The sequence below is a fragment of the Acomys russatus genome, chromosome 1, assembly GCF_903995435.1.
Source record: "Acomys russatus chromosome 1, mAcoRus1.1, whole genome shotgun sequence".
NCBI classification, from domain to species: Eukaryota; Metazoa; Chordata; class Mammalia; order Rodentia; family Muridae; genus Acomys; species Acomys russatus.
In genome coordinates, this window is record NC_067137.1 from 26,441,931 (window position 1) to 26,466,425 (window position 24,495).

The following is a 24,495-nucleotide window of genomic DNA, read 5'->3' on the forward strand; positions in this document are numbered from 1 at the left end:
TGTTTCTCCTGGTCCATAGAGGCCATAGTGGGCTTCCACATCTTCTCCTACCCTCTATGGGTATTAGTGGGTATTCCAACCAGGAATACAGAGTGCATCCAGTACAGGGCCCATATATGATGGGTAACTCACAGTGACAGTCCTGGCTTGGCGCAGAGCTGGTGCTGGTGGGATGTGACAGGTGTAATTCAGAGTTGCATTAGACACAGCTCTCACCCTTCAGGAATGGACCAATGGTGGGTCAGACAAATATGCGCTATAGGGACAACAGTCTAGGGGCATACCGATACTCAAGCCCTCTAAAGGATTCTCTCTCTGGCGTACCACGTGAGAACTGTCAGATCAACCTCTTCCCCCATCCTGAATCTACACATACTCGCCCATAGTTGGGATGAATCTGAGTCCCATGCCAAACCTCCAGTGGCAACAGGGAATAAGAAGAACCAAACTAAGAATAAACATTTAAGGACCCAAACACTACCCCAGGTGCCCCAGGCCCCAGTCCCTTCTTTCCTGGCACACAGCAGTGCAGAATAAGCCAATGAAAGCTGACTTCAAGTGAAGCACGCCTCCACATTTCTTCTTTATCCCTCTGTTAGCTGGAAAGGAGATGGTTCCCAAACCCCATGCTTCACTGACCCAACAGCACAGAAGTCAGACATCCCCCCCCCCAAGGCCTAGCACAATGGACAAGGCAGTCCATCCATCCACCCAACTCCCGTCAGAAGTCGTATTAGGTTCATGGAAACAGCCCAGCAGGTCTCTGGGTCAGGGGCCCACAAGTCCCTGCTATATTACTGGAAGGTAACTGCTGCAGGCATGGGTGGGTGCTGGGCACCTTCATGGTGGCATCTAGCACCAGTCAGTAGCCCCCTGTAACTTCCTGAATACAATCTCGGCTACCTAAAATCTGAGATCCTAGAAGCACAGGCTTTTCCCTGGCTCTGAAGAATACTAGAATATACTGTTACCTTCAATTGCACTGTCACTGGGTCCCAAGATACAGCAGTTTGACCAACAAGAGAATTTGTTATCCTGATGGTCTAAGCTAAGTTCAGAGCATCTGCTGGTCTCGGGTAGATGCTCCTGGTCAGAGGTGCTCAAGAACATGGGGCTAGATTAGCTGAGCCATAGTTCTCCTGAAAGCCTGCACTCCCACCCCGTCCTCAGCCTGCCTCCTCGCAGGCGAGGGTCTTCCCTTGAGTGGTAGCAAATGTGTGCATGCTGGCGAGTTCAGTTGCAGGCTCCATCACTGCTGCAGGCATGTGCCTGGCTTGCTGGCAGGTGACAGAACAATGCTGCAGTTGCTTTTCAGAAGATTTATGCTCTCACCAGGTAGGTCACAACTCCCCCCCAACCCCGGCCTGCCAATCCCCACCTGGCTCTCTCCTGGATTGACAGCCCTGCATCTTAAATGTTAGGCCAGATCTCTCTAAATTTAACATCAGAAAATAAATGGCTACGCAAAGAACATTCTCAGAAATGTATTTTGTGGTACTGCTACAGTAGATGACTCAAAATATCCTAGAAGTCCATCTCTAGGGCATTAAGTAGGTTATGTATATGATATGTGTATATTATATATCCCTAAAATAGGAAGCTTTGACAAATGACACAGATTTCGAATCACTGAGATAAAATGCTGCCTTAACATACTGTTGAGTCAAAACAGCATTTAGCAAGTAATAGTGGGTACAGTGTGATCCCATGTACATATGTAATGCAGACCTATGTGCACACGTACATGAGAAAAGAGACCAACATGTTTATCTCTGTAGAATATAATTATATCATTTATACAATTTCAGCTTTCTATGTACATATGTATGTGTATACACACACACACACACACACACACACATACAAACACACACATACACAGGGATTTTTCTCATGTTAGAGGTTGAATCCAGGGCCTTGTGTATGCTAAGAACTCCTCTGAGCGATGCCCACACTTTTTTTAGAGATGGTCTTTTAAAACAGATATTTAAAAATATTTTTAATTAATTAATTAATTTAATTTTTTTTTATTTTTTGAGTCAGGGTTTCTCTGTGTAGCCTTGGAGGTCCTGAACTCTCTTTGTAGACCAGGCTGGCCTCAAACTCACAGAGATCCACCTGCCTCTGTCTCCCGGAGTGCTGGGATTATAGGTATGTGCCACTGTGCCTGGCAAAACACATTATTTTTATGATACTTAATGACACATTTTAATAACTAAAAAGCTGAATTATACCATTTGAACTTTTTAAACCTACAAAAAGAACAACAGTTTTGAAGTACTTGACGTAGCTGCTGGTCACCCCCAGATGGAACTCCCCACAGACACGAGATCTGACTGGGGCCAAGATGGCTCAGAGAGCCCTGGGCATCCTTGGTTCACATGGCTGTGGTAATATTCTCATCAAACATCAAGTAAGGGACCAGATCTATCTCCCTCCCCCCCCAGTCCTTCAGAATGAGAGAAGACAGCCAGCTCTGTCCAGGTGAGATGGCTCCCTCATTCCAGGTTTGTTAAGTAGGGACCTACCTTGCGCCGTCCGTCTCTGGTGAGCTCAGGATTCGTCCCCAGGATGCAAAAACTTTGATGGCCACCAGCACTTAGCAACACATGAGCATAACGGGGAAGCCAGCCAGTCTGGAGAGAGAAAGGGGGGAAAGAACGGGGTTGGGGTGGGGAATGACCATCATTTTATATATTTTGAGTCCCAGTATCTTAGATGGCCCCACCCTTAATGGACATTGTCCCTACCTCAGGTTTTCCCCTGATGCTGACCCTCCTCCTGTGGACTCTCTCAAACGAGGGTACCTCACCCTATCATAACACACAAGGATGACGGGGTACAGTGAACAATACCTCATCATCTTGCCCATCTTCCAAACAGGCTAGCCCTAATCCCCACTCCTGAGCCATTACCACGGAACACGACTAAGAATGATGGCAGTGTTGCCCACCTAATCCACACAAAGCAGTTCAAGGTGGAAAAACCCCAAGGAACTTGGTCTTTAATCTAATGCTGAAAAGGCCATAAACTCCAGAATTACAATAACAAATCATTACTTTTTTTTAGACAATGGGGAAGAAGACCTTGAGGAAGCAAAGAATGAAATCCTTGGAGAGAAATGTTTTAAATATAGATTTAATACCTACTAGGCAGGGGCTATCTGTTATGGCAAGGCAAGATGATTCCTTGTTCATGCTTTCAAACGTAATATATGCGAAAGCCATTGCCATGATGGGAAATGGCACCCTCCCTGCAAAAGCACAGGACTGTCATTACCTGGAATCAATATATTTTTTTAATGGAATATATCATTAGCAATTGATTTTCCTTTTTCCCCTTAGCACTCCAGGGTCCTGGATAGCAGGAGAAAGCTTTAATGTGTTATGAAGGATTTGGACAGGTAAATAAGTTATTGTAAACGAATCCCACCTCATGGCCAGCTTCTGACGACACGACAGGTCATTTGCTGATCCTCTCTCTACCTAAGCTTTTTCAGCTGCCTCTGACAGGGACACCCGTGAGCCATATCAAATAGCCATTTGAAAGCTGAAGGTGGCAGAAATATTACTTTTCCCAAGGACAGAGTGTTCCCTTTATGATTAAGAAATAACCTCTGTGGGGAGGCAAAGGGAGCCAAGGTCACCATTTAATTTTGACACAGAGCCAAAGTCGTGAATACATTTCCTCCACCAAGCCAGTGTGACGCATGCGGGGACATTGATCACTCCAGCCACAAGCTATTGGCAACAATGGTGATAGGAGGATCAATGAATTTCTGGGAAAGACCCTCAGCAGATAGGTGTTGGTGGAGAGAGAAGTCTAGAAGATAGCGGTCACACTGACTTTAGGGTCTCAAGAACCTCATTCACTCACTCATTCATTCACTCATTTATTCATTCACTCATTTATTCATTCATTCTTTTTCATTCATCCAACAACTATCAAGTGTCTACAGCATATTAGGCCACGTTCTAGGGAATGGAAATGCATGAATGAACAAAGCAAAACAAACATCACCACCCTTATGGAGTTCACCGTCTACTGGGTAGAAACAAACAAGAAACAATGAACTTCAAAGGTGAAAACTGTATTAGAAGAAGGTGAGACTTGTATGTAGGGATGGGGCAGAACAGGCTGTAAGGATGCCCTCTGGGGACTGCTGTACAACTGCAAAAGTGTGAGGTCAGGATCATAGGGGGTGACATTTATGTACATAGTGGGAGGGAATGGGGGATGGGTCACATAGGAGTTTATCACAGAGGGAAGAGGCAGTGCAAAGGACTCTGGGAAGTGGGGCATCCTTCTAAGATCAATGAGAAAGTCTCTGTGGCTGGACCTGGGACATTGCAGAAGAAGATGAAACTTGACTGCTGGGTACTCTGGTTGTGGCGGGTCCCGTAGGCCACTGTACAAGCTAGTAACTAAAAGCATGAGGATCCTGGCTACTGGACATCTGAGGAGAATCTCTTAGAAATCCAAGTCAGGCTACCTCCTTTCTTCTCCTCAATCCAGGTAGTTCACGTCCCTCCAGGCAGATAATACCCATGCTCTGGGTTGTTTCAGAATGAATATGGCACAGGCTAGACAGGAGGCTAAAACGAGCAATGGTGGGGAGGGAATACAGAGCCGTCTATGACTTACTCTTACAACAATGGCCTTGTGTCCCTCCTCTTATTGTGTTAGATCTCATTTGTAGAAGGGACCACTGTAAGAGTCCTGCATGGAATAAGCCACATGCAAAGCCAGGCTGTTTCCTGATATGAAATGACCCATTTGCTAGCGTGCTGGAACCATTCTGTTCATCCAGGCCAGCTCCTTACCCCACCACCTGCTCTATATCTGATCTCTAGGGGGCATCGCTTTGGTCCTGATATCTGTTGACTCCTGGCTAGGTTCAACCTACATGGGCATCAGTAGGAGACCGGGTATGGACTGGCCTTGGCCCTGTTATATCTTCAAGTGCTGGCTGTGCTCCTCAGATGAAGGTGGTAGCGCTACCTGAGGGAGAGGGCATCCCCCCTCCTCAATAGGTTCCAGTATTAGCTGCCTCCCCTGCACCCTGAAGCTTATAGGTAGTAATTATCACTATTATTATTATTGGTAGTAGTAGTAATAGTAATTAGTATTATTAGTACTGGAATATTATACTGTTGTGGTACCTTTATACTGTACCTACACTCCTGTGACTTGTTCTTTTATTTGAGTCCCCCTAATTGATACATTTGAGCCCATTGGTTACTTTAGGAGAGGATTAAATAGGATTTTACAACAGTAATTTGTATGTAGCCACATGGTTTTGTGATGCCAGGTGAGTTACTTCATTCCTAAGAGCCTGTTTCTTATTTCTCAAACTAGAGAAAGGGTTTATGAGTGCTCCCTCTTCTCGTCAGCATCGTCCTCTCTTCAGCATCACTTAACTCGAGGGCACCACCAGTCACCCCAGCAAGGAGTTCCCAAGCCGTCATGCTCTAGCCCGTTCCTGCCCTGTGCTCCTCCCTTAAGGGCTGAAAAAACAAAAAACAAAACAAAACAAAACCCAACCAACCAACCAAACAAAACCCAACCAACCAACCAACCAAAAACCCAACTATTCTTAGCTTATATCCAGCCCTAGTCCGTGTTTCAGTGGTTTTATTTATCTCGTCATATTTTTCCATTCTTGATGTTTTTCATCCTATCCAACCTCTATTTGTCGCAGTCAGATGTGGGTGGGGCTGAAAACAGATAGTATCATTATTTGAATCTCAGGTCTGTGCCTGCGCAGGGTAGACCATGACTCACCGTCTTTTCTTCTAAGATGGTCTACAAATTACACCCACTCACCCATCCACACTCTGCTTTAATGAGCTACTTGGCATCAGAAGTAATTTTACGTTATTAGAAACCCAGTTGCAATGACCAGAAGCCTGTTTCTATGCTCATGAACCACAATGGACGCCAGAATGAAGCCATAGCCAAAAGGGTGCAATGGTGGTGCTCGTATCTTGGTGCTAACCAGCAATGCCTAATGAGGGGGAAGTCATGGCTGGTACTAGAAGTCTAGCCCGCTAAACTGAGCTAGTCAGGTCATGGATCAGGGAGGTGAGCCTACTACCGCTCCCTTACTAAATGAGGGCAATCCCTAACTGCATTCTAAATATTTATCCTTAGACCCACAGATAAATATAGCCCTCACCCCTCATCAAAGAGACTCCCCATTACAGCAGATGTTAAAAGAAAAAGAACAAGTGTGGGGTGCCCATCCCGACTACAACACAATGCCTGAACCTAAGGTTTGGGGGAGCTTTCCAGAAGAGGAGGCAGAAACATTGCGAGGAATAAGAAGGCTGTTGTGAGGTTCTGTCTCCTAGAAATTGCAGGGAAGCTTCAGTCATGATAGCTCAACAACATGGCTGCTTACATAAGCCCTGAGCAATGACAACACCAACAGACCTGCTAACATGGAAGGGGGAAATCCCACAGGCCGTACTCATAGACAAAGAACAGCAGGCAACTAAGGAAGGATGCTGAGAGCAGAAGCAGTCCAGTCCACGCGTCCTAGTTGGTTTTCCAATACCAAATTGTCAGCCCTGAAATCATGCCCACATAAGTGATGCTAAATGAAATGGATCAGGTTGCATTTATATATTTAGGGTGTGTGTGTGTGTGTGTGTGTGTGTATTTAAAGAGTCCTTTATTTTGAGAGGGGTGTGGGCTAGTACACAAATGCAAGTAGAAGGAAGAAATGGAAGGAGGAAAATCATATGATCAGATTTGAATTAAAAAAGTAAAAATTCTATAAAAATGAATAACCCTTTTCTAGTAATATTCTTGTTGTTGTTTTGAGACAGGGTCTCTCTATCCAGTTGTCCTGGAGCTCGCTGTGTAGACCTTGCCAGACTCGAACTCACCGAGATCCTCCTGTCTCTGCTTTCTGAGAGCTGGGCTTAAATGAGTACGCCACCAAGTCTGGCTCTAGCTCTGGTGATAATTCTGATCCCAAGTTAACCCTGTAGGACCTTCAGTTTCTGAAGCTCGTGGCCTGGGAAAGCATCTCAGGATGGAACCCAAGAAGTCTCAGGGAACATGACACCAGCACCTTACCTGGGGACTTGATCTTGGTTATTTCAAGTCAAACTGACCCCTTCTCTTCCATTAACGGAATTAGCAAAGGACAATTTATAATCGTAATAAAAATAACATGAAAAAAAGGACAGAAGATTCTTAAAACAAAACAAAGCCAACCAACCAAACAAAAAATCCCAATCACACCAGGTTAACGCCACACCTCGTAAATGGGGGTGCACAGCCTATAACTGCCCAAGGTACTTACCCGATGAGACTGCCTTTGACAAGACAAAGACCACTATGAAGACAAGAACTAGGAATGGGCTCTTTGGGTTAAATGCTTTAAAGATTTCAACATCTAACTCAGAGAGCCACTTCAACTCAAAATCTGTGGGTACAGATGATTCCTGACACAAACCAAACTGGTAGCCAGGAGAATTATAAACAAAGGCCCTAGGAGTTTTTACGTCTCTATAAAAGACACCATTTTTTTTTTTTTTTTTTTTGAGAGAAACTGCCCACAGAGAAGAGAAACCAATTAAGGAGAGTCTCCAGTTTGATACTGGATCAGAAAGTAGCTATGCCTGACTCTTGACCATACAACCCAATTACGGTTCTAGCACTCGGCAGTCCAGCACCCCTCGGCTGGCTAGGGAACAGAGATTCCATCTTTCTTGGAAAGCAAAGGAAAGGGGCTTGAGGCCATATACTGAAAGGAGAGAACTAGCCACAAGCCCACCTCCTGTCAGCCTGGATGCAGGGCTCCCCAGCAGCCTTGGCATCAGGCTCAGACTTCCACTCCAAACACATCCTGCAGAGGGAACGCTCATTCATAGTTGCTTTCTTTTAAGAAGACAGAAAAACAGACCATCCATTAATAATATCAAGCATGGGCTCACCAAAGCCGGCAGGCATCTTGCCAATACAAAACTAAGCATCAGGTTTATCCATTAGGTTCCTAAGAGTTCACTGGGCCGAGGGGTCCAGAAGGCTCTGCTTTTAAAGTGGAGAGTGAAGAGGCAAAGACAGAGCACAGTCTGAAAAGTCCACCCAGCACCACGCAGGCTTTTCCCATTTCCATTAAGGTCCAGAGTTGGCCACTGATGAGATCCATTACTTGTTTTCAGCTGCTAGCGAGGCCCTGCCTGGCAAGCTTTATTGTGAGCATAGATTCCTCAAAGCAAGCTTGTGTCTGCTGAGGCCATGCTGCCTGCTTAGAGAAATAACATTTCCACAGCGCTCGAGGTTTGCAAAACCTACCTCAACACACATTCTCTCCTTCACCTTTCCTAACAAGTTGATGAACTAATTGCTTTTATTATCCCCCATTATACAAATGAGGAAACAGAGGCTCTCCTCAAGTAAGAAGTCACCCCGAGTCACACAGAAAGTCAATAGTGAGATGAAACTGGAATGCTTGGCGTTTCTATATTATACCTTTGTTCTGGAGTTGTCCTGTACTTGCTGTGCAGTCACCACCCTAAGGTGTTAGGGAACCATCTCATTGCATCAGTCCCTGGTGAATCTACACCCCACTTCTCAGCGCTCCCAAAAGCCTGGTTGGGTCAGGTGGCCTCGTCCCTCCCCCTCCCCTGCCGCACTTGTCAACAGTGAGCCACTCTCTTCAGGTCTTTGCAATCAGTAAGACGATTACCCCAGCACTCCCCACTCAGTCCTTTCATTATCATCCTCCATCCCACAAGACCAAAGTTGAGTTAAATGGCATTTAAATTCTTCCTAATAAGAGGAATTAAGTTCTGAAGAGTAAGATTTTTGTCAGAGAGCGCTTTGGAGCCACAAGCCACTGATGTGTAAGATTTATCTTCACCCTCCTCTAACTCAGGGACCAATTTTCATTCCTCCTGGGGTCTTCCCTCCTTCTCTCCCTCCATCAAGAAAACGACGATGACGCACACGTACTGACTGGTTCGCAAAAAAAAAAAAAAAAAAAAAAAAGCTATTCCTAGATGCTTATTTCAGGGTATGACTTTCGCCACCTACCTGTCACGAAAGCCCTGACTTCTCTTTCCCTCTCTCTGTGACAGGCAGAGCACTCACTATTCAGAAGGCTAAGTGACACATTAGCTACCATCTCTCATCTTACTATGCAGATTGATTTGCCTGTTCCCAACCTCATCATCGGTGTTGAAACCTGAGTGCCCTACGTGGCTGTGTATGAAGGTAGGGACTTTACTGCAGTTGTTTTAACAGTGGACATAAAGGGTAGAGCCCCCAAACGGATAGAATGTTTGAGCTGGTACCATCCTAAAGAATGAAGAGTCATTCACAGGTCTCCCCGCACCTCCCCATGAGGTGCTCGAGGCCAGGAGAGCACCACAATAGACGCTGCCTATGAGGACAGCTCTGGGACTTGCTAGCTTCCAGAACCATGAAGTCATTTTTGAATGGTGAAGCTGCCCAGACTGTGGCATTCTGTGATGTCAGCTTGAGCCAAGTCACACCTGTCCTATGGCAACAGGCTCCAGAGTAGCCTTGTTACTACTACAGGGATTGTGCTAATCCCTGGGGCTGGTCAAAGAGCTTCCCAGCCAAGAAGCGTCACTCATAGTCCTGGGAGCCTGCGGAGTCCCGGCGAGTAAGGCTCTTCCTAGTGTCCTGATCTCAGACCCCCCAGCTCTTCTCTATCACTCACCATTTATCTGACCCCTAGAGGTTTCCCAGCATACTCTGGGGGCACAGACACTTTGCTGGCAAACAATGGTGACAGTTGCAATATCAGCATGAGGGTCACCCACGAAACCTCCCTAACAAGCCAACGTGGCCTCATTGGGCCCCATTCCTTAGGCCCCTCATTGTCTTGGGGTAAAAGAATGCAGAGAGAAGGAAAGTGGGGTGCACATGGATTGAATAGAGCCTATTATGCTACCATAAGACTGCCAGATATCTGGGGGCAAAGCACTTCAGGAAAGAGTTTATGGATTACCCTTGCCCAAATCATTTGTACTATTAAACAGAATGTCCTTCAGAAATGAACAGTTTGCAGCAAACTCAGCCACCTCACCTACCCGCTGTCTCCACCACACGTTTATAAAGGTGTTTCTGTCACTGTAGCCGATCTGGGAGGATCTTTGCACCTCCTAAAGTCTCCACAGTGAGGGGGCAGGTAAAGCACTGACTGCACTTGCCACAGCCTAGCTTGCCCACAGTGGCTTCAAAGATGTGAGCAGAGGGGTTACACCTGGCATGTAGTAGATGCTCAGTAAAGCCTATTGAAAGACAGAAAATGCCTCCAAGATGTAACTCATCTCCTACAATTTTCTTTTGAACATCTGGAGGATAGTCACACCATAGTTTTCTGACTGGAATACAAATTAGTTTGTGGGGAAAAAAAAAAAAAAAACCCCAGACATCGCTTCCAGATTCCGCACTTATAAACAGGCCCACATCCTCCCTTTAAATTGCAATAATTCCTTCCCAGATGTTGCTTCTTCTTCAGACCCATAAATTTAAGCTTTTCATGATGACGCCTCACATTTGCCTGGCACTGTGGGCCGTTTGGAGCGTTTCTGCATCTCCTCTGCCTCATTAGACCGCCTCAAGTGCCCTGAGAGGAGGGACAGCGCCAACATCCCTAATTCACGGACAGGCAGGCCAGCTGCTGCTCTACCAAGCAGACCAGGGTGGGTGTGGGCTCCCTTCATTGCTTGTGTAGGGAGACACACGGGACCCCTTTGTCCAGCCCCGTCCAGGTAGACATGTGTGGTAATCATGCTCGCTCCTGTTCCACACAGCTCTCAGGGATGCTGTCTCTTTAAAGCTCCGACTCAAGTGTGGACAAGTTTCTCCCCTGGATTCCCCATGACAGCTCCTGGGGCCAGGCAGTAACATTTAATCAAGACTTGCTGAGAGTCTTGGGGAATGAAACCAAACAACAGGCCAGGAGGCAGGGGGGAAGCCATGGAAGGAAAGCAACCCACAGGCAGGCAAGCTGGCCTCTGGCTTATTCTCAGGGGGCCATGGGCTCTGGCTAGGCTCAGCTTAGCTTTGCAGCACAGCCCAGGCCTCAGCATTAGGTGCAGCTTAGCAGGAGCCAGGACTCAGCATCAACCCCAAGGGACCTCACACCTAGCCGAGAGCACGATTCCTTTCATCCAAGGCCTGTCTCTCCCTGGGAACACTCACCTAGTTATTTAGGAGAGCCTGCAATCCACACCTCAACTTCTCAGGTGGCCAGGGCATTACAAAGCCCCAGAAGCACATCTGGAGTGAGCACATCTGGGGCTGAGACAGTATCAGAATCAGTCGGGCTAGGAGATCTTCCAACCTGGGTCATCCTAGGTTAGCTGCACCTGGTACTGCTCAGCATCCCTCAGCATCCCCTGCTTCCCTGGGCCTTGACTTAAGAGCTTTGAAGAGGAGTGTTAGCAGAAAGTCACCGTGCAGGGTACTGCCACAGAGGCTTCAGGCTCTGTACGTTTCTGCCTCCTCAAAGAGATAGAGGCCTGGGCTCTTCTCTAGGTTTAGGGCCTGGAGCCTGGCTCATAAGCTGCATGGCATACCTGGAGTTTCATGTCTCAGGTGCACTGGGGCGGGAGATTATCTCTGTACTGTGGGTGGAAGATTTGCCTTCTAAGACAGCTGTTCTCAGCCTGTGGCTTGCGACCCCTTTCGTGGTAGAATGACCCTTTCACTGGGGTTGCCCAAGACCATTGGAAAACACAGATATTTACAGTAAGATTCACAACAGTAGCAAAATTATGGTTATGAAATGGCAAGGAGAAATAACTCTATGGTTGGGAGTCACCACAACATGAGGAACTGTATTAAAGGGTTGCAGCATTAGGAAGGTTGAGAGCCCCTGCTCTAAGACACCTGGGTCTGTCTCAGCTCTGCTATCTAGCTGCACGGTGACTCCATATGCCCAACCGCCTTTCCCACTCACCTCAGTCTCATCCATCTGAAAGGGGTGATGGCACTAAACATCAGGGTTGTTCTGAGAGTTAATTAATATTCAGTTTGGGCCTCTGGCCCCACTCATCCCCGGCAACTGGTAAATCAAAGTCCAGGCCCAGAGTCCAAGCCTTTAAGGCCAGCATCTCAGAATTCCCCTTTTTAGCCTCAAATGGGTCTGAGAGGCATTGCTTTCTAAGCCACTAAAGAGCTATTTCCCTTGAATGGATCTGAGTTTGTTCCTATACTCTCAAAGGAAACAAAATTGTGAAAGAAAGTCTATGGAGATTATGAGATTTTTTTCCCAGATATGATGAATTATCCATTCAAAAAAAAAAAAATAAATAAACCACAGACAGGCATGTTTCTCCATACCCAAGCAGAAAGCAGTTATTACCAGGAATTTCTGTAAGTATGCTGTTTTTCTTGGCCAATGTAGAAACTGCCGAGGAAATGAAAATAGAATGAGAAGCTGACTTGGTTTTCCTGATCTCTCCCGACATGTGCAGGTAAGTGGCCTGATGTACTGGGGCTTCGTGGCTCCCCTGAAAACTGTGGGGGCAGGGCTGGGGGTGTAGCTCAGTGCTTGAGTGCTTGATTAACATGCATAATTCCCTGGGTTTGATCTCCAGTACCACACATGTGCACATGAATAGGGAGACTGACACACACACACACACAGACACACACACACACTCACACACACACACACCCCACTGTGGCTCACCGATCTATCTCACTGCTCTTGTGCAAACTAAACCAGTGACTATGGAGTCAGGCCAAGTCCAGGACAGTCTGTGGGAATGTATTCAGTCTCAGGACCATAGACTGGCTGGGATGGTGTCCTGATGCAGGCAGGGAAAACCCCTGCAAGGAAGTGTGCACAATAGGCTTAAGGTCACACGACTAGGCAGGAGACAAGCTCGGATGAGAACTCAGGTCGGCTAGCTCCTTGACTCCTGTGTTTTCTTCCACCTCAGGATATTTCTACCCTTGAACTGTCACCGAGGAGCTAGTGGGAAAGTCCCTCAAAAAGGTTAGATAACACCGGAGTCTTCCTGCAGGAAACCCCTTTCTCCAGCTCTCCAGAAAGCATTAAATCAAATCTTCCTTGCTGCATTACTTTTCAAGCTTGATTTTTCTAAATTCAAAGACATCTATAAATAATACATACTCATTTAGATGTACATTTAAAGGATAAAGAAATAACAAAGACACCTGTAGATTCTTATGAACCCGAACAGTCTACTCCCAATGCAGCGCAAGCCGCCAATGGCTAATGAGTGAGTTTCTCTTTGCTCCACCCCCATTTCACCCCGGCAAGGAGGGCTCCTCCATTCTCTGTCTCTTCCCACAGTCACATTTAGCCATCTGCTTCTTCTTTTTTATGTGGGACTGTGTATTTTTTCCCCTCTTCAGTTTTATATGAAACATTTAGCAATGGAGTAGCAAATAAAAATACTACATATCATCTAGAATTCATATAAAAACGTACTTGGCTGTAACGCATCTAAAGGTTGATAAAATGAAACACATAGATGCTTCTGAAGGGCCTATTTATATTTTATTACACATTACACACATCGTATCCCATTGAGAAAATTTAGAAATTGATGCTGCTCTGTCACGAAGAAGCACTGTGGAGATTACCCTGCCCAGAGAACAGTTTTCCTTCGCAACACCGGGCACTCCTTGAAGTTACCACACCAAACAGAAATGGCTCCAGTCCATCAGCACTCCCATTAGTCTTTGGAAGAAAGGGAACATGTCTCCCTCTAAAGAGTGTACTCTTGGCATTACCTGGCAATCACCTTCCATTTCTGGTCTTCATTCCAAATTGATGACCTGGACAGAGCACCCTCACCTCTGAGTCAAACACTCAAGGCAGCTGGAAGCAGGCCCAGCTGGCCTCTGCTCCATTAGTTGACCCACCTCCATCCAATTTGCTGGCCAGACTGACTGTGGTTGGTGGTGAGAGAGCTTTGGGCTAGGGTGTACCGGGAAGGCATGGTGCCCATCCACTCTGGGAGGATCAGAGAGTCCGAAGACCGATAGAGAGTTAGCCAGAGGGACAATGTCCCGAAACAAGGATTTAGATTTAAATTCTTTCTTTGGGAGTTAACTCGTGAAGCATCAAAAGAGAATAGGGATCTGAGAAAGGAAAAGGTAATGGTGAGTATATTAGTAACTGGGTTACCACGTAGGCATCCTAGACTTAGTCCTGCATGAAAGGCTGTGGGGAGCACCCCAGAGCTGTCCACTGAGACCTGAGGAAGCTCGGATAATTCTTCCGACTATTACTAATGCAGAGTGCTCCGCCTTACATCCCCAGCTTGCCCCAAGAGTGGGCTAATCACCGTTATGCAGAGACAGGTAAGAAGCAGGACTTGCTAGCAGGTAACCACTCTCTCGGTTCTAGCAGCTGACCTGGGCTCTCATCGGCATGCATTCGCTGGTAGTGACTACAGCCTCAGTGTCTATTCTCAGACTATTATGTGAGGGTTGGGGGGTGAACTGCTTGTCACGGGAGCAGACCTTGGGTATGCCCATCCCTTCAGCGGGAGCCATGTCAAATGTGTTTATAATGGGATCATCTGGTATCTGTCGGCCGAGCAGCAACCATGTATGAAAAATAACATTGAGGAGCAAATTAAGTGGTCTGTCTGCAAGCAGCCTGTTTAGATGAGGAAGGGCTGCTGTTGACAAATCTATTAAAATTAACCATAAATTACCTAAGAGTACATGGATACATGTTCAGAAGGAGGGCATTGATCTTGGGCACTTTACACACGGCCTGGATTAATTCATCTTGCCGCACTTGAATGGAGTAGTGATGTTTAAGAAAGGAGGTGGGAAAAAAAATAAATTATGCCTGCTACCTCTCAGACCTGAAGAGATGTTGCGAGTTTTCATGTCTCAAGATGATGACTTAAAACATCAAGACTTCTGGCTATTGCCAAGGTCCTCCACAAACAGCGCATGGGAACATAAGACTCTAGATGGCTCCAGAACAAGAGAGAAAAGAATGGCGAGGTCAGGTGGACTCTCCCGTCAGAACCGGGGAAAGGATGTGAAACGCGAGCTTTATTTGAAGAGTTATCTTAGATGCTCCAGAAGGGCCTTAGGGGTGCAAGTGGAAAGGGAGGAGCCAATGGGAATTGCCCTAGCCAAACATGGTGTGGGTAAGAGTGCTAAGGAGAGGACATCTTCCTGTTATCTCATCACAGAGGCCAGGAAGTTGAAACACTTTGTTCAGCTCCCATTTGCCCTTGGCTGAGGGTCGCTGGCAGGGAATGAACTCCCTGGCACTCTGGGCCTGCCCCAAGTGGTCAGCAAAGGGTTCAAGGAGTCTGGGGGCAGAGTCTCCAATGAGTGCAAACACACAGTGCTGGGGCTTCATAACCTCTGATTACTTGGATGAGATTCAATTTGCTCCTTTCAAAAGTCTAACAAAAATAGACTACCCCTAACCCCCCATGTAATCATGGGATAATGTCATAATCATTTTGCACGAAAACTGCATTATTTCGCCCGATGGAAGTGCCGGCTTTGAACCTCTCAGGGCTTCACCCACTACATTACTTTTCAAAGTCTGAGGTAGCAGGTTCCAATTATCTGAAAAACATTTAAAACAGCAAATGGCACAATACATAGTGTGATCCAGTTGGAGAGAATGCACATTTTTTCCAGGACAGGCACCCTGATTAGTGGCTGTGATTGTTAAACACATTTCAGGTAATATAGTGATAATGGACATTAATAGCAGCAATAGTGCTGAAGTGCTGAAATATAATCATTTCTGATTATATTACTATTTCCTTTTGTGGAGCACTGTGCGTATTTCCAAATGACTCTGAGCTCATTAACTGACACAAAAGCCCAGTGGAGGGTCCACAGAAAGGGGTCAGGAGGGCCCCACAGTTCCTGGTGTCTGGAATGGAGTAAAGATGGGCCTGAGTTCTTAGGGGGCCCAGCCCACCCAGTCTGGTCCTCACAGACCTATTTCACAGGCACCAGTGACCAAGGGGCCAATGAGAAACGCACCAGCGTGCCATACAGTAAGCTAATGTGCTTTATGTGAGAATTCTGCATATTAGCAGTTTTGTCTGTGTCTATATGCACAGCCATCTTTCTCTCATCCTTTATTATACCTCAAAAGAGTATGATGCCTTTTATTTAACATGGCCAATTATATCAATTAATGGAATGTATAAGAGTAAAAAGGACCCATTGATTAATTTATTTGACATAAGCCATAGAAGTCTTGGGGTTATGGCCTCACCATTTTAGTATAGTTATAAACATTTTTTCTTCTTTCCTTATTAATTATACTGTACTGGGTTATATAAGTTCATTTTCATGCAAGTATATAATTTACTTTATATAAAAACTTTTTGGAGATTCATTTAATGTTTATTTATGTGTGTATGTGTCTGTATGGGTGCATCCACATATGTGTGCCACCAGAGACTACAAGAGGGCGCTGGATCCGATGGAGGTGAAAAAATAGGGGGGCTGTAGGCACCAGACTTGGGGGCTGGAAACTGAACTCCAACCCTCTGACAAAGGAGGAGGCATGCTGAGTCACCTCTCCACCCCCATCGACAAACCTCTAAAGATCAGGTTAAAAGCAACCCAAGCAGGGGTTAGCTGCTGCAAGAGATTGCAAATCTTCATCTATAAGACACCTCCACAAACAAACAAACAAACAACAAGCAAAATCCAACCACTTCTGGGACCTGGGACACGTGGTTTGGAGTAAAAATTTCAAGGAAGGTGGAAGTAACTCTATGATTCAAAAAGTGCTGCCTCTCTAAGAGTAGCGAAGCTGTGAGAATTGTCGGAGGAACCCAGAAGCTGCCCAGTGCTTAAGAAAATACACAGAACCACACACACAGGAGGGGGCCCTGTGAAGGACAAGTATCACTCACGACTCACAAAACGTAAGTGGAAAAGGCAGTATCTATAGACTATCAGTTTATATAGTGTGCAACTTTAAACCTATGCAACCCAAGGAATTAATTAAATAATACAAATAAACAAATTTTAAAAATTCCATCTACCAAAAAAAATCCATTTGGGTTACTAAACGTTTTTTGAGACTTTTTCTTTGGGAAAGTGTAGGGGGGGCGGAGCTTGGTATGAAATTAATTTTCTTAGTTCTACAGGTAGGTGACTGGCACCCTGGCAAAGTTGGAATTTAATATACAATCAAAACCACCAGGAACACCCCAAGTTCGTAGTATGACAATCCCTTCACTTTGCACATGGGAAAACAGAAACCCAAAGGGTTCTGCTCCCTATTATGAGATCACCATGGGAAGAGGACAAAAGAGCATTGTTTATCAGAGCTCGCTTCGCGCATGGACTCGCTGTGATCAAGCTCCTGGCTTTTCTTCATTTCCAGACGGGGATAATCCTAGGCTGTGGACACACAGGTACTAAGCCAATTTCAAAGACCGCACCTGCAGGGAGCTCTGCTAGCCGCTGATGTGCCCATGTGCCCGTACATCTGTATTCTCTTTAGAAAGTCATTCCTTCCTCATCACAGAACAGGCAGCATTTCCTAGGCCCCATCCGAACCCCACTTTGGCTTATACAACAAATTAAGATGCATTTATTGAACAAGCAAATGTGCCTCGGTACTTCTTTCCTAATGGGAGGCTTAGCAATGGAGTTTTTCAGGTGCGATTGTTTCACCTGTCACTCACCCCTGGTTTCCCTGGAAACTTAGGTAAAATTTTATCCCTCTTTGCCCCAGCAGTCCCTTCCACCTGCAAGCCTTGGTCTCTCTTTCCCAGTTGGTCCTGAGTGGGGAGAGACTATCATATGCAGTCAGGGCCTCTTAAGAGGAAGGGCAGCTTGAAAGTGTGCCCTGTACTGGATAGAGATTTGGGAACCAAAGCCTCCTTTAAATTTCATTGACTATTGCCAAGCCACGTTTCTCTGGGAGATGAAGGAGAAGGAATGCATTGGATGATGGGGTAGAGTGGTCAGAACACGGAGCACTCTGTACAGGGATCATGGGAGGGCACTAGGTTCACACACAGATCAAAGCAGCAGTGACTGTGTGTGACTCCCCATGAGAGCACACTTCCCTGAAGAGCCTCTTTGTGACAGGGCCACTGCAGCCAGAGTGCCTAACACTTAAGGGCTCCGTGAGAACTCCCAACCAGGAGTTGAAGCGACTGCCTGAAGGCCATTCCTCAGCAATCTGGAGGCCTAGCATTTTTGGAGCATCCACAGGAAGCTCTGGTACATAAAAATTATAAACTGAGGTCTTGTGATATTCACAACTGGTCCTCGAGTCAAGATCCGAAGGAGAGGCAGAAAGAACCACAGACTAGCTCAGGTTTGTTTATAAACTTCATCTTGAAGTCAAGACTCGGCTCCTTCAGTTACTAGCACACAACACAACACACACACACACACACACACACACACACACACACAAATATTATCAACATGTTTTTAAAACTGCTATTCTTAAGATGTGTATCTGGTTCCTCTCGTGTGGAATCCTCACTTGGTAGGCAAAATCCAAACCATCTAGCACGGTTTCTAAGGTTAGCCCCCTACTTTTGCCCTTAGCAGCCATGGTGCTTCTATTATTGTGAATTCCTGGAGGCTCCTAGGCTAGTGTCACTCTGTCACATCACATCTGTCCATATCTGTGTCCGCCCCTTTCCCATCAGCTCCTCGTCTTCAGCTTCTCTACCCATGGTCGAGCACCTACCCACTAAGCCCCTGTTGGCAACTATACACACACAGTTTGTACTCTTGGTCATGGGCGCTCCGCATCCCAGGCCCTGGAAGATGGTTATCAGCATTTCTGGCCTTTACCCACTAGGTGCCAGTAGCACTTCCCCTCTGAGTCAGAGAAATCAGAAACATCTGACTTTGCTCAAAGTCCCTAAGGGTGAAGAGGAAGAAGATAAAAAATAAAGCCGTCTTTGTCAGAGAATCAGTGAAGTAAACTAAGCTGCATGCCTTACAAACCTACAGGCTATACCCAACTCATATCTCTGTCCTTGGGGCCTTGTCTCGTGGTTGGTATAAAGTAAATGCTCAATAAATGCCTGTTCGTAAGGAAAGAAAGGAGTGAACTAAAACTCCTCAAAAGTACGATGTGTGGGTTGTATTAAATAGTAAATTACTGAGATACAACATTTACAAAATGAATAAGTGCACAACGAGTGTTTTGAGTGAACAGACAACTGTCTGTCTCCCATTATCTTAAAATGAAATTCTAATCCCAGGGCCCCTTCCAATCCCCCTGTAGCCGTCCTGTGCATCTCTTCCACACCACAGTAAGTTTCTGGCAGTGCTGTCCAGGCTTCCTGTCTGCTTCCTTGCTGAAGTCTGCAGGGGTCTCCACGTTGTTAAGTCAGCGGTCAGTTTCTGCTCTTCAGCTTGTTTGCTATCCCAAGAAGTCTCCCTACTGGTGGCCATTCTTGAAAGCAGGGAGGATAACTGAGGTATCTAGTGACTGGTGATAGCCTGGGCACTACCTCTGGGGCAAGCCTGGCCAGCGAGAATGGCTCCTGGGAATCCCTAACTCCCTCACCGTCCGCGTTCTCCATCACCTCTGTTGCTTCCTGGCCTATCAGGACACATCTTCTCTCCAGCTATTAAGCAACAGGGCTCTTCAGGATGCTCTCTTACTCCCTCTCTTCTTTTAAAGCTCCCTTCTCCTCCTCAGGATCTAATCTCTGCTCAGGGTTCAATAACTTCCCTCCATAGATTTATGACTGACAAAATGAACTATCTCCAGCCTCACCTTCAAGTGCCACAGCTGTGCCCCTGACCTGCTTACATGACACCTCTACTCTTATGTTGTCTCAAAGGTGACTAGAGCCCATCATGGCCTTCTCTGACCCAGGCAACTCAAAACAAAGAAGCAGAGCTGGGCTCTGTCAGTGACGGTGCTTGCTACACAGCAAGAGCACCTGAGTTCTAACCCTCAGCACCCATGTGGAAAAAAATGTGGAGTGTGATGGTTGGCACCTATAATCCTAGTGCGTGCTGGGGGAGACAGACACCAAGGGATCTCCGACACTCAGTGGCCAACTAGACTAGCTTTATCAGTGACATCCAGGTTCAGTGAGAGACAGTCTCAAAAAATGAGGTGGAAAGTGATAAGAAGACACATCACACACACACACACACACACACACACACACACACACACGTATGCACACACATGAACACATACACATACCACAAAGTGCATGCATGCAAACACACACACAGCACATATGTGTACATTACTGAACACATACACATGCATATACCACACAGTGCATGTGCACGAGCACACACACACACACACGTGTGCACACTTGCACACACACACATGAACACATACACATGCTTATACCCCATGGTGCTCAGGCACAAGCACACACACACACACACACACACACATACACACAGATGCACAACAAAAAAGCAGGTTGAAGATGGTTAACTGGATAAAGCCCTTGCATCCATGTAGGACCAAGCAGGTAGGGTGGCCACTTGTAATCCTAGCATCAAAGAGGCAGAAACAGATAATCCCTCGGACAACTGACTATACTAGGCAGGATTGGTGAGCCCTAGGCTCGATGAAATTAAACCTCTCTGGGGAGCCATAGAATTTGCTTCTGATTATAACTTATGACTGCTTCTGGCCAGTTCCTTCCTTCAAGTCAAGCTCCATGTAGATAATGTCCTCTTTTGTCTGTGTCAGATCAGTTTCTATCTTAGAGGTCAGTAAACTATCCCAAGGCCTAGGGTAGTGGTGGTGGCAGCAGTGGCGCACACCTTTAATGCCGGCACTCTGGGAGGCAGAGGCAGGTGGATCTCTGTGAGTTCGAGGCCAGCCTGGCCTACAAGGTGAGTCCAGGACAGCCAAGGCTACACAGAGAAACCCTGTCTCAAAAAACAAACAACAACAACAACAACCCAAGGCTACATTCAGGTACATATGCACTATCTGCCTTGCTTTTAACCTATGAGAAATGAGTAGCTGTGATTGCCATATGGTCCTCTCAGCCTCCAATACTGACTTGCAATAGAAGTCTTCCAAATTTGTTTTAGTCCGGAGCAACAGTGCTTAACAGGAAGCAGGCATTCCGTGAGTGCTTGTTAAATGGATGCTTAGTGGAGCAAGCTGGAGATAGATAGAAGCTTCAAGTAGATCCTTAGTCTGCAGTGTAAGAAACATTAGTGTTCCATCTCTCAGGTAATGCTGGCCACCTGCACAGTGCTGGAGTCTGTGGGCACAGCCACCAACAGTGTTGTTCAGCCATTTGTTGCTACAGTGAAATTCCCAACCAGTCACATTGGCCCCATTGCTTCTGGGCCTGAGTGTGGTGAGGCAGAGCCGACAGTGGAGAGCCAGTGGGAGCAAAGCTGATCGCCTTAGGCAGACAGAAAGCTACAGGGAGCCAAAGGGATCTCAGGGAGGACTCTCCAGGGATCAACTTTCCCAGGCTAGCCTCCCACCCTAGAATGCTGCCACCACCAGTTGGTCTTCAACAAAAGGACCCATGGTGAGCAACTTATATTTAAATCATCACCCTGCCCTCACTCTTCCCCAGGAATGGGAACCCTGGGATTTTCTTCGTTTTCCCAGCTCACTAGCAGGTGGCTCTTTCAGCTCTTCCATTTGACTATGGAGACCTTATCCCTGCTGTTTCAAGTTTGGGAAACTCTTGTTGGAAGAGACTGGTATGGGACCTTGTCACAATCCTTGTGACAGACCTAAAGGCACACCCAGTTTGGAGAGAAGCAGTGATTCTGGGGGAGTCGCAACTCTACAGAAAAAGGGCTCTAAGTGGCAAAGAAACCTTCACAGAACCCCTCCAGGTGAAGAGGGACCAAGGGAAAGAAGAGAGGAAAGAACTAGCAACCCCCGACCACCTCCCCTTCAGCTCTATACAGGTCCACAGCCCTGCTTCCCACAGGAAAAGAGGTACTTAAGCCCCAAAGACCTGGCCATTCCACATTCATAGCCCATGTGAGTTTGGCTTTGGTGACCTCATCTGCTATGGACATACCCTGCAAGTCTAACTCTGTCCTCTTTCAGAGACTGTCAACAGACCCTTCTAGGTCTAACCCTGGATACAGATGGCATTAGAAGCAGGCAGGTACATAACAGGGCCTTAGAAAATGTCTGGGGAAGGGTTTTTGAATGCACCCGTCACTGCCGTTCTGCCCTGGACACATGTGACGTCCATGGAAGGCCCACTCTGCCGGTTTCTGCAGCGGCCTTTGTAGAATGGAGGGACCTGTGCTTCTCTTCCGCCTTCACCCATTCTAGTTCTTCCCGGAGACATTTGGAACCAGATGGCGATCACAAGGAAAGGCGCATCCACGACCTGCCCTGTGGAGGACTGGCATCTATTGAAGTTACCTCTGAGATGCCATCCTGAGAAACTTCCAAAGCTGAGAACTAGCCACCTTGCCTGCATTTTACAGTAGGGGCAGACTCCAATATCTTAACATTCCTAAGTTGTCCAAGAGCCTCATAGCGGTGGCAAAGCTGCATGCGGCGGAAGCGTTCAGTATGGCAGGAACGGAAAACGCCAACTTGAGCACTAATCGCCAGAAACCTGCCCAACTGGCAGAGGAACGTTTCCGTTCCTCGCTCGTGGGTGCTAGACGCACATCACGCAGCTTTACTAGATAGACAGAGTCTCAGAATTAGTTCTCAGATGTTAAGATCCACCGAGGAGAGAGAGAGAGAGAAAGAGTCCTCTAGAACAAAGAAAGGCCAGTTCCCTGCCACAAGGTCCCCTGCAACAAAATGCTTCCACTTGCCTCTTCCCAGGTCATTTGCATAGTTCCGTGAGCACTCTGCCTGTGGGACCAGGCTGGGCTTCTGTGAAAATGGGTTCTGATTAGCCTGTGGCTGGCACTGCCCCACTGTGCCAAGGGACCTTGCTCTCGAGTCTTCTCTGCCTTGGTTTCTTCAGCCATGAAGAAGAGATGTTGCTGTTACTACACAGGAAACTGCCAAGTGGGGCGGGGGGTGGCTCCTTTAAGATGTGCACACTGACCTCAAGCGTTTGCTACAACTGCCATGACAAAATACCATAGGCTTGGAAGTTTAAACCACAGAAACTGATTTTCTTAGTTGGTGAGTCCAAGATACGTGTCTCCTGGACTGCCCTCTCCACAGCTTGCAGGTAGCAACCTTCTCCTTGTATCTTCACTCAGTCTTCTGTGTGGTGTCCCTAGTCAGATGGATTGAAGTTCTCCCATATGCCCTTTTAAACCTTCCTTGCCCCTCCAAGAGTCTCGTGTCCAAATACTCCCAGTCTGAAGTCCAGGGGATCAGGGCTTCGGAGTGTGGGTGTGGCGGAGATGACACACCCTGTAAGCACTGTTGAGTCAGAAAAGCCAGGGCATGCTTGTCCACATCATGGCAGCGTTAATAGGCTCAGAAACTCACTTTGACCTATGCTCTTCATTATACAACGGCAAACTTCTGCCCGTCCTCAGGAAGTTCTTCAGCAGAAAGCTGAACTAAATTCTAAGCTTCAAGTATCTTAAATCCATGTATTTCCATTCCTATTTTTTTTTCAGCTCAGGCCTTCATGAAAACCAGACAAATCAATTTTGATGACAGTACTAATTGTGTTAAAATTAACAGTAACCAGCAACCAATACAACGGAGCAAAACCACAGTGTTCAAGTTTGAAAAACATTAGACTCAAAATGAAACTATGAATTACAATGCATAGCATTTGGTTGTTGCTGCTGTTGTTGTTTTAAATTGGGGCCTAGAGAGATGGCTCAGTGGTTAAGAAAGTTTGCTGCTCTTGCAGAGGATTGGAGTTTACTTCCCAGGGCCCACATTGGGCAGCTCCCACCTGGAACTCCAGCTCCTGGGAACAGTGGTCCATTGACATCTTCTGGGCTATAGAAGCACCTGGACTCATGTCTACACACACACACACACACACACACACACACACACTGAGAGATACAGAGACAGAAAAACAAATAAAATAAACATTAAAAATATTTTTCAGTTAATTTTATTAAAATGGAGCTTTTATAAATCAGTCTCAAGAGCCCCTGGACCAAGTGATACAATTTTGTAAGTGAACTACAGCTTTGCTACTGTTTACATAAGAGGTTGAAGTCACCAGCTGGCGCAGGAGGAGCCAGGCTTCAGAAGAAGGCTCATTCAAGGAGTGGGGCGTAGTCTTTAATTCACTACCAATTTATCTCGAAAGGCTACAAACTCATTGCACAAATGTTTCATGCAAGTGAAAAAATAACTATGTCTCCTCACACCAGCTCTTGTCTCTCTAAATTGTCAAACTTGTTACAAAGCTTCCTACTTTCTTTAATCAAGAGGCAGTTGGGGGCCAAGTGCCAGGAGTGAGCGGTGTGTTTGTTTGATCAGCACATAGCATGATGCTACAGGCCAGATAAGCAAGAGGCACCAAGAAATAGCCGTTATTTTATTTTATTTTTTTAAAGTTATCATAAGAGATAGCTGGGTTAAGGAAGGGTTAGAAAAATCACAAGAACAGA

At 46.4% G+C, this 24,495-nt stretch overlaps 1 protein-coding gene across 1 annotated transcript in view; it reads right to left on the reverse strand.

Moving 5' to 3' along the window:
* Positions 1-24,495, reverse strand: part of Klhl29 (kelch like family member 29) — a 272,542-nt gene that overhangs the window by 187,802 nt on the left and 60,245 nt on the right. Inside the window, exon 2 of the mRNA XM_051143236.1 lies at positions 2,529-2,636. The gene's annotated coding sequence lies outside the window, so the exon portion shown is untranslated. The remainder of the gene's footprint in view (positions 1-2,528; positions 2,637-24,495) is intronic.